This window comes from Anarhichas minor, unplaced genomic scaffold (genome assembly GCF_050575085.1).
Source record: "Anarhichas minor isolate MPS153535 unplaced genomic scaffold, ASM5057508v1 ptg000296l, whole genome shotgun sequence".
NCBI lineage: Eukaryota > Metazoa > Chordata > Actinopteri > Perciformes > Anarhichadidae > Anarhichas > Anarhichas minor.
In genome coordinates, this window is record NW_027466742.1 from 1 (window position 1) to 10,000 (window position 10,000).

Below are 10,000 nucleotides of genomic sequence, written 5' to 3' on the forward strand. Positions count from 1 at the left end.
TTGTCGGATGTCTTCTACTCGAGGTGTCCTTGACTTTCTATGATAGACATATTTCTGAAAACTGAGTTTCTGAAATCGTGCCCAAGGTGGCTTGGTTACCCCCTACCAAAATGGGTCACAGCCGTAATAGGCAAAGTCCCGAAGCGCTGGACCCTTCAGCGCTTCAGAGCTTCGCCCCTACTACTGCTCTAAAAGAATTGGTCCTGGTAATCCAAAAAATTTAGGGAAGCGCTGGACCCTTCAGCGCTTCGCTCATATCCCCCCTACTACGGCTGTAGCATAGGGGAACCGCCAGAAGCGCTGGACCCTTCAGCGCTTCGCTCCTATCCCCTACTACGGCCTGTAGCATAGGGGAACCGCCAGAAGCGCTGGACCCTTCAGCGCTTCGCTTCCTATCCCCTACTACGGCTGTAGCATAGGCGGAACCGCCAGAAGCGCTGGACCCTTCAGCGCTTCGCTCATATCCCCCTACTACGGCTGTAGCATAGGGGGAACCGCCAGAAGCGCTGGACCCTTCAGCGCTTCGCTCATATCCCCTACTACGGCTGTAGCATAGGGGGACCGCCAGAAGCGCTGGACCCTTCAGCGCTTCGCTCATATCCCCTACTACGGCTGTAGCATAGGGGAACCGCCAGAAGCGCTGGACCCTTCAGCGCTTCGCTCATATCCCCTACTACGGCTGTAGCATAGGGGGACCGCCAGAAGCGCTGGACCCTTCAGCGCTTCGCTCATATCCCCTACTACGGCTGTAGCATAGGGGGACCGCCAGAAGCGCTGGACCCTTCAGCGCTTCGCTCCTATCCCCTACTACGGCTGTAGCATAGGGGGAACCGCCAGAAGCGCTGGACCCTTCAGCGCTTCGCTCCTATCCCCTACTACGGCTGTAGCATAGGGGGACCGCCAGAAGCGCTGGACCCTTCAGCGCTTCGCTCATATCCCCTACTACGGCTGTAGCATAGGGGGACCGCCAGAAGCGCTGGACCCTTCAGCGCTTCGCTCATATCCCCTACTACGGCTGTAGCATAGGGGGACCGCCAGAAGCGCTGGACCCTTCAGCGCTTCGCTCATATCCCCTACTACGGCTGTAGCATAGGGGGACCGCCAGAAGCGCTGGACCCTTCAGCGCTTCGCTCATATCCCCTACTACGGCTGTAGCATAGGGGGGACCGCCAGAAGCGCTGGACCCTTCAGCGCTTCGCTCCTATCCCCTACTACGGCTGTAGCATAGGGGGGACCGCCAGAAGCGCTGGACCCTTCAGCGCTTCGCTCATATCCCCTACTACGGCTGTAGCATAGGGGAACCGCCAGAAGCGCTGGACCCTTCAGCGCTTCGCTCATATCCCCTACTACGGCTGTAGCATAGGGGGACCGCCAGAAGCGCTGGACCCTTCAGCGCTTCGCTCATATCCCCTACTACGGCTGTAGCATAGGGGGACCGCCAGAAGCGCTGGACCCTTCAGCGCTTCGCTCATATCCCCTACTACGGCTGTAGCATAGGGGAACCGCCAGAAGCGCTGGACCCTTCAGCGCTTCGTCCCTACTACGGCTGTAACATAGGGGAACCGCCAGAAGCGCTGGACCCTTCAGCGCTTCGCTCATATCCCCTACTACGGCTGTAGCATAGGGGGACCGCCAGAAGCGCTGGACCCTTCAGCGCTTCGCTCATATCCCCTACTACGGCTGTAGCATAGGGGAACCGCCAGAAGCGCTGGACCCTTCAGCGCTTCGTCCCTACTACGGCTGTAACATAGGGGAACCGCCAGAAGCGCTGGACCCTTCAGCGCTTCGCTCATATCCCCTACTACGGCTGTAGCATAGGGGAACCGCCAGAAGCGCTGGACCCTTCAGCGCTTCGCTCCTATCCCCTAGTATACACTGGGTAGTCTGTTCCTATCATTGTGTGCAAGGTGGCTTGGTTACCCCCCTACCAAAAATGGGTCACAGCCGTAATAGGCGAAGTACAGAAGCGCTGGAACCTTCAGCGCTTCGCCCCTATCACGGCTTTAAAACCCGAGCGAAAAAACTCTATGTCCTTAAACGAAATACCCGTTTTGCGCGGTCCATATCTCCGCGAAAACACAACGCACAGCCGGGACACTCATATCTAATTGTAGTCCAAGTCCCCCTCTACAAACACATCAGAGTGGATCCTGGATGCGACCTCCACAGCCGAGGCACGAGTCGGTCAAAGTAGGTCGCAGGGACCATATTACGCGCGCCATATCTACCCGGAAATAGAACGCACAGCGGGGATACTCATGCCCAGTTGTCGAGCTGGAAGTCCTCTAACCACCCATATAAGATGAATAATAAACGGATACACACAGCCGATGCAGCGCGTGTTTGAAAACCGCCCGATCGATCTTCATACTCTGACAAAATCACAGCGAAAAATCCTTAAACCAAATACCCGTTTTGCGCGGTCCATATCTCCGCGAAAACACAACGCACAGCCGGGAACCTCATATCTAATTGTAGTCCAAGTCCACTTCTACAAACCTATCCGAGTGGATCCTGGATGCGAGGTCCACAGCCGAGGCACCACGCGGTCAAAGTAGGTCGCAGGGGGCCCTATTACGCGCGCCATATCTACCCGGAAATGGAACGCACAGCGGGGATTCTTATTTTGAATACACGGTCGCGACGTCCTCTAACTACCCATATAAGCAGAATAATAAACGGGTATCCACAGCCGAGGCAGCACGTATTTGAAAACCGCCGACCGATCTTCATACTCTGACAAAATCACAGCGATAGCGCCAATACTCTGTTTCCTTAAACCAAATCGCCGTCTTGCGCGGTCCATATCCCCGCGAATACACAACGCACAGCCGGGACACCTATGCCGACCTGTAGCCACCGTCAACCTCTAAAGACATGTGGAGGGTGATCCACAATCGGACACTCACAGCCGAGGCACGACGCGGTCAAAGTAGGTCGCAGGGACCATATTACGCGCGCCATATCTACCCGGGAAATAGAACGCACAGCGGGGATACTCATGCCCAGTTGTCAAGCTGGAAGTCCTCTAACCACCCATATAAGATGAATAATAAACGGATACACACAGCCGATGCAGCGCGTGTTTGAAAACCGCCGATCGATCTTCATACTCTGACAAAATCACAGCGAAAAATCCTTAAACCAAATACCCGTTTTGCGCGGTCCATATCTCCGCGAAAACACAACGCACAGCCGGGAACCTCATATCTAATTGTAGTCCAAGTCCACTTCTACAAACCTATCCGAGTGGATCCTGGATGCGAGGTCCACAGCCGAGGCACCACGCGGTCAAAGTAGGTCGCAGGGGCCCTATTACGCGCGCCATATCTACCCGGAAATGGAACGCACAGCGGGGATTCTTATTTTGAATACACGGTCGCGACGTCCTCTAACTACCCATATAAGCAGAATAATAAACGGGTATCCACAGCCGAGGCAGCACGTATTTGAAAACCGCCGACCGATCTTCATACTCTGACAAAATCACAGCGATAGCGCCAATACTCTGTTTCCTTAAACCAAATCGCCGTCTTGCGCGGTCCATATCCCCGCGAATACACAACGCACAGCCGGGACACCTATGCCGACCTGTAGCCACCGTCAACCTCTAAAGACATGTGGAGGGTGATCCACAATCGGACACTCACAGCCGAGGCACGACGCGGTCAAAGTAGGTCGCAGGGACCATATTACGCGCGCCATATCTACCCGGAAATAGAACGCACAGCGGGGATACTCATGCCCAGTTGTCAAGCTGGAAGTCCTCTAACCACCCATATAAGATGAATAATAAACGGATACACACAGCCGATGCAGCGCGTGTTTGAAAACCGCCGATCGATCTTCATACTCTGACAAAATCACAGCGAAAAATCCTTAAACCAAATACCCGTTTTGCGCGGTCCATATCTCCGCGAAAACACAACGCACAGCCGGGAACCTCATATCTAATTGTAGTCCAAGTCCACTTCTACAAACCTATCCGAGTGGATCCTGGATGCGAGGTCCACAGCCGAGGCACCACGCGGTCAAAGTAGGTCGCAGGGGCCCTAATTACGCGCGCCATATCTACCCGGAAATGGAACGCACAGCGGGGATTCTTATTTTGAATACACGGTCGCGACGTCCCTCTAACTACCCATATAAGCAGAATAATAAACGGGTATCCACAGCCGAGGCAGCACGTATTTGAAAACCGCCGACCGATCTTCATACTCTGACAAAATCACAGCGATAGCGCCAATACTCTGTTTCCTTAAACCAAATCGCCGTCTTGCGCGGTCCATATCCCCGCGAATACACAACGCACAGCCGGGACACCTATGCCGACCTGTAGCCACCGTCAACCTCTAAAGACATGTGGAGGGTGATCCACAATCGGACACTCACAGCCGAGGCACGACGCGGTCAAAGTAGGTCGCAGGGACCATATTACGCGCGCCATATCTACCCGGAAATAGAACGCACAGCGGGGATACTCATGCCCAGTTGTCAAGCTGGAAGTCCTCTAACCACCCATATAAGATGAATAATAAACGGATACACACAGCCGATGCAGCGCGTGTTTGAAAAACCGCCGATCGATCTTCATACTCTGACAAAATCACAGCGAAAAATCCTTAAACCAAATACCCGTTTTGCGCGGTCCATATCTCCGCGAAAACACAACGCACAGCCGGGAACCTCATATCTAATTGTAGTCCAAGTCCACTTCTACAAACCTATCCGAGTGGATCCTGGATGCGAGGTCCACAGCCGAGGCACCACGCGGTCAAAGTAGGTCGCAGGGGCCCTATTACGCGCGCCATATCTACCCGGAAATGGAACGCACAGCGGGGGATTCTTATTTTGAATACACGGTCGCGACGTCCCTCTAACTACCCATATAAGCAGAATAATAAACGGGTATCCACAGCCGAGGCAGCACGTATTTGAAAACCGCCGACCGATCTTCATACTCTGACAAAATCACAGCGATAGCGCCAATACTCTGTTTCCTTAAACCAAATCGCCGTCTTGCGCGGTCCATATCCCCGCGAATACACAACGCACAGCCGGGACACCTATGCCGACCTGTAGCCACCGTCAACCTCTAAAGACATGTGGAGGGTGATCCACAATCGGACACTCACAGCCGAGGCACGACGCGGTCAAAGTAGGTCGCAGGGACCATATTACGCGCGCCATATCTACCCGGAAATAGAACGCACAGCGGGGATACTCATGCCCAGTTGTCGAGCTGGAAGTCCTCTAACCACCCATATAAGATGAATAATAAACGGATACACACAGCCGATGCAGCGCGTGTTTGAAAACCGCCGATCGATCTTCATACTCTGACAAAATCACAGCGAAAAATCCTTAAACCAAATACCCGTTTTGCGCGGTCCATATCTCCGCGAAAACACAACGCACAGCCGGGAACCTCATATCTAATTGTAGTCCAAGTCCACTTCTACAAACCTCACCGAGTGGATCCTGGATGCGAGGTCCACAGCCGAGGCACCACGCGGTCAAAGTAGGTCGCAGGGGCCCTATTACGCGCGCCATATCTACCCGGAAATGGAACGCACAGCGGGGATTCTTATTTTGAATACACGGTCGCGACGTCCTCTAACTACCCATATAAGCAGAATAATAAACGGGTATCCATAGCCGAGGCAGCACGTATTTGAAAACCGCCGACCGATCTTCATACTCTGACAAAATCACAGCGATAGCGCCAATTACTCTGTTTCCTTAAACCAAATCGCCGTCTTGCGCGGTCCATATCCCCGCGAATACACAACGCACAGCCGGGACACCTATGCCGACCTGTAGCCACCGTCAACCTCTAAAGACATGTGGAGGGTGATCCACAATCGGACACTCACAGCCGAGGCACGACGCGGTCAAAGTAGGTCGCAGGGACCATATTACGCGCGCCATATCTACCCGGAAATAGAACGCACAGCGGGGATACTCATGCCCAGTTGTCAAGCTGGAAGTCCTCTAACCACCCATATAAGATGAATAATAAACGGATACACACAGCCGATGCAGCGCGTGTTTGAAAACCGCCGATCGATCTTCATACTCTGACAAAATCACAGCGAAAAATCCTTAAACCAAATACCCGTTTTGCGCGGTCCATATCTCCGCGAAAACACAACGCACAGCCGGGAACCTCATATCTAATTGTAGTCCAAGTCCACTTCTACAAACCTATCCGAGTGGATCCTGGATGCGAGGTCCACAGCCGAGGCACCACGCGGTCAAAGTAGGTCGCAGGGGGCCCTATTACGCGCGCCATATCTACCCGGAAATGGAACGCACAGCGGGGATTCTTATTTTGAATACACGGTCGCGACGTCCTCTAACTACCCATATAAGCAGAATAATAAACGGGTATCCACAGCCGAGGCAGCACGTATTTGAAAACCGCCGACCGATCTTCATACTCTGACAAAATCACAGCGATAGCGCCAATACTCTGTTTCCTTAAACCAAATCGCCGTCTTGCGCGGTCCATATCCCCCGCGAATACACAACGCACAGCCGGGACACCTATGCCGACCTGTAGCCACCGTCAACCTCTAAAGACATGTGGAGGGTGATCCACAATCGGACACTCACAGCCGAGGCACGACGCGGTCAAAGTAGGTCGCAGGGACCATATTACGCGCGCCATATCTACCCGGAAATAGAACGCACAGCGGGGATACTCATGCCCAGTTGTCGAGCTGGAAGTCCTCTAACCACCCATATAAGATGAATAATAAACGGATACACACAGCCGATGCAGCGCGTGTTTGAAAACCGCCGATCGATCTTCATACTCTGACAAAATCACAGCGAAAAATCCTTAAACCAAATACCCGTTTTGCGCGGTCCATATCTCCGCGAAAACACAACGCACAGCCGGGAACCTCATATCTAATTGTAGTCCAAGTCCACTTCTACAAACCTATCCGAGTGGATCCTGGATGCCGAGGTCCACAGCCGAGGCACCACGCGGTCAAAGTAGGTCGCAGGGGCCCTATTACGCGCGCCATATCTACCCGGAAATGGAACGCACAGCGGGGATTCTTATTTTGAATACACGGTCGCGACGTCCTCTAACTACCCATATAAGCAGAATAATAAACGGGTATCCACAGCCGAGGCAGCACGTATTTGAAAACCGCCGACCGATCTTCATACTCTGACAAAATCACAGCGAATAGCGCCAATACTCTGTTTCCTTAAACCAAATCGCCGTCTTGCGCGGTCCATATCCCCGCGAATACACAACGCACAGCCGGGACACCTATGCCGACCTGTAGCCACCGTCAACCTCTAAAGACATGTGGAGAGGGTGATCCACAATCGGACACTCACAGCCGAGGCACGACGCGGTCAAAGTAGGTCGCAGGGACCATATTACGCGCGCCATATCTACCCGGAAATAGAACGCACAGCGGGGATACTCATGCCCAGTTGTCAAGCTGGAAGTCCTCTAACCACCCATCTAGACACTCCTATAAACGGATACACACAGCCGATACAGCGCGTATTTGAAAACCGCCGACCGATCTTCATACTCTGACAAAATCACAGCGAAAGACTTAAACGAAATACCCGTTTTGCGAGGTCCATATCCCCGCGAATACACAACGCACAGCCGGGACACTTATACCCAGTTGTAGTCCACGTCCCCCTCTACAAAACTATCGGAGTGGATCCTGGATGCGAGGTCCACAGCCGAGGCACGGTGTAGTCAAAGTAGGTCGCAGGGACCATATTACGCGCGCCATATCTACCCGGAAATAGAACGCACAGCGGGGATTCCTATACTGAATACACGGCCCCGACGTCCTCTAACCAACTATGTAAGCTGAATAATAAACGGATAACCACAGCCGAGGCAGCGCGTGTTTGAAAACAGCCGACCGATCTTCATACTCTGACAAAATCACAGCGAAAGACTTAAACGAAATACCCGTTTTGCGAGGTCCATATCCCCGCGAATACACAACGCACAGCCGGGACACTTATATCTAACTGTAGTCCAAGTCCCCCTCTACAAATCTATCCGAGTGGATCATGGATGCGAGGTCCACAACCGAGGCACGATGTAGTCAAAGTAGGTCGCAGGGGCCATATTGCGCGGTCCATATCTACCCGGAAATGGAACGCACAGCGGGGATTCTTATACCGAATCCACGGTCCCGACGTCCTCTAACCACCCATATAAGCATAATAATAAACGGATACCCACAGCCGAGGCAGCACGTATTTGAAAAGCGCCGGCCGATCTTCATACTCTGACAAAAAGCGCCGGGCGATCTTCATACTCTGACAAAATCACAGCCGTTTTTATATCGTTTTGCGAGATGGATATCTCCGCGAATACACAACGCACAGCCGGGATACTCATACCTAATTGTATAATACGTCTACCTCTACAAACCTATCCGAGTGGATCCTGGATGCGAGATCCAGAACCAGGATCCATATCGCGCGGGTAAACGGCGGGAGTAACGAGGACTCTCTTAAGGTAGGGGACGTTACTGGGCTGCGCTGCGAAAGACGAGCGCCAAAACTCTGTTTCCTTAAACGGAAGCGCCGTTTTGCGAGGTGGATATCTCCGCGAAAACACCACGCACAGCCGGGACACTTATACCCAATCGTAGACCACGTCCACCTCTACAAACCTATCCGAGTGGATCCTGGATCCGAGACCCACAGCCGAGGCACCACGCGGTCAAAGTAGGTCGCAGTTGCCGTTTTGCGCGCTCCATCTCTCCGCCAAAACACCACGCACAGCCGGGACACTTATACCCTATTGTAGACCCCGACCTCCTCTAACCACCCATACATGCAGAACAATAAACGGATACCCACAGCCGATGCAGCAAGTAGTTCAAAAGCGCCGGCCGATCTTCGTACTCTGACAAAATCACAGCGAAAGACGAGCGCCAATACTCTGTCTCCTTAAACCAAATCGCCGGTTTGCGCGGTGCATATCCCCGCGAATACACAACGCACAGACTCGTCCCCTACGCCGAATAGTAGACCACGTCCACTTCTAAAGACCTGTGGAGGAGGATCCAGGATCGGGCATTCACAGCCGATGCACGACGTGGTCAAAATAGGTCACTGTAGCCATATTGCGCGCTCAATATCTCCGCCAAAACACAACGCACAGTCGGGGTACTTACGCCGAATTGTAGACCTTGACGTCCTCTAACCAGCCATCCATGCACTCCTATAAACGGATAACCACAGCCGATGCAGCAAGTAGTTCAAAAGCGTCGGCCGATCTTCGTACTCTGACAAAATCACAGCGAAAGACGAGCGACAATATCGCCGGTCTGCGAGGTCCATATCTCCGCGAAAACACAACGCACAGCCGGGACACTTATACCCGATCGTAGACCACATCCACCTCTACAAACCTATCCGAGTGGATCCTGGATCCGAGACCCACAGCCGGGGCACGATGTACGCAAAGCCGGTCACAGTAGCCGAGCGCCAATACTCTGTTTCCTTGAACAAAATCGCCGGTTTGCGAGGTGCATAGCTCCGCGAATACACAACGCACAGCCGGGACACTTATACCCAATTGTAGACCACATCAACCTCTACAAAACTATCCGAGTGGATCCTGGATGCGAGACCCACAGCCGAGGCACGATGTGGTCAGAATAGGTCGCAGGGGCCACATTGCGCGGTCCATAAACCCGGAAATGGAACGCACAGCGGGGATAATAATACCGAAATGTCGACCCAGACGTACTCTCACAACCCATAAGGCAGACCAATAAACTGACACCGACATAACCAATAAACTGACACCGACAAATGAATAAACGGACACCCACAGCCGATGCAGCACGTATTTCAAAAGCGTTGGCGATATTCGTCTCACAGCGAAAGACGAGCGCCAATACTCTGTTTCCTTGAACCAAATTCCCGGTTTGCGCGGTCCATATCTCCGCGAATACACAACGCAAAGACTCGTCCCCTACGCCGA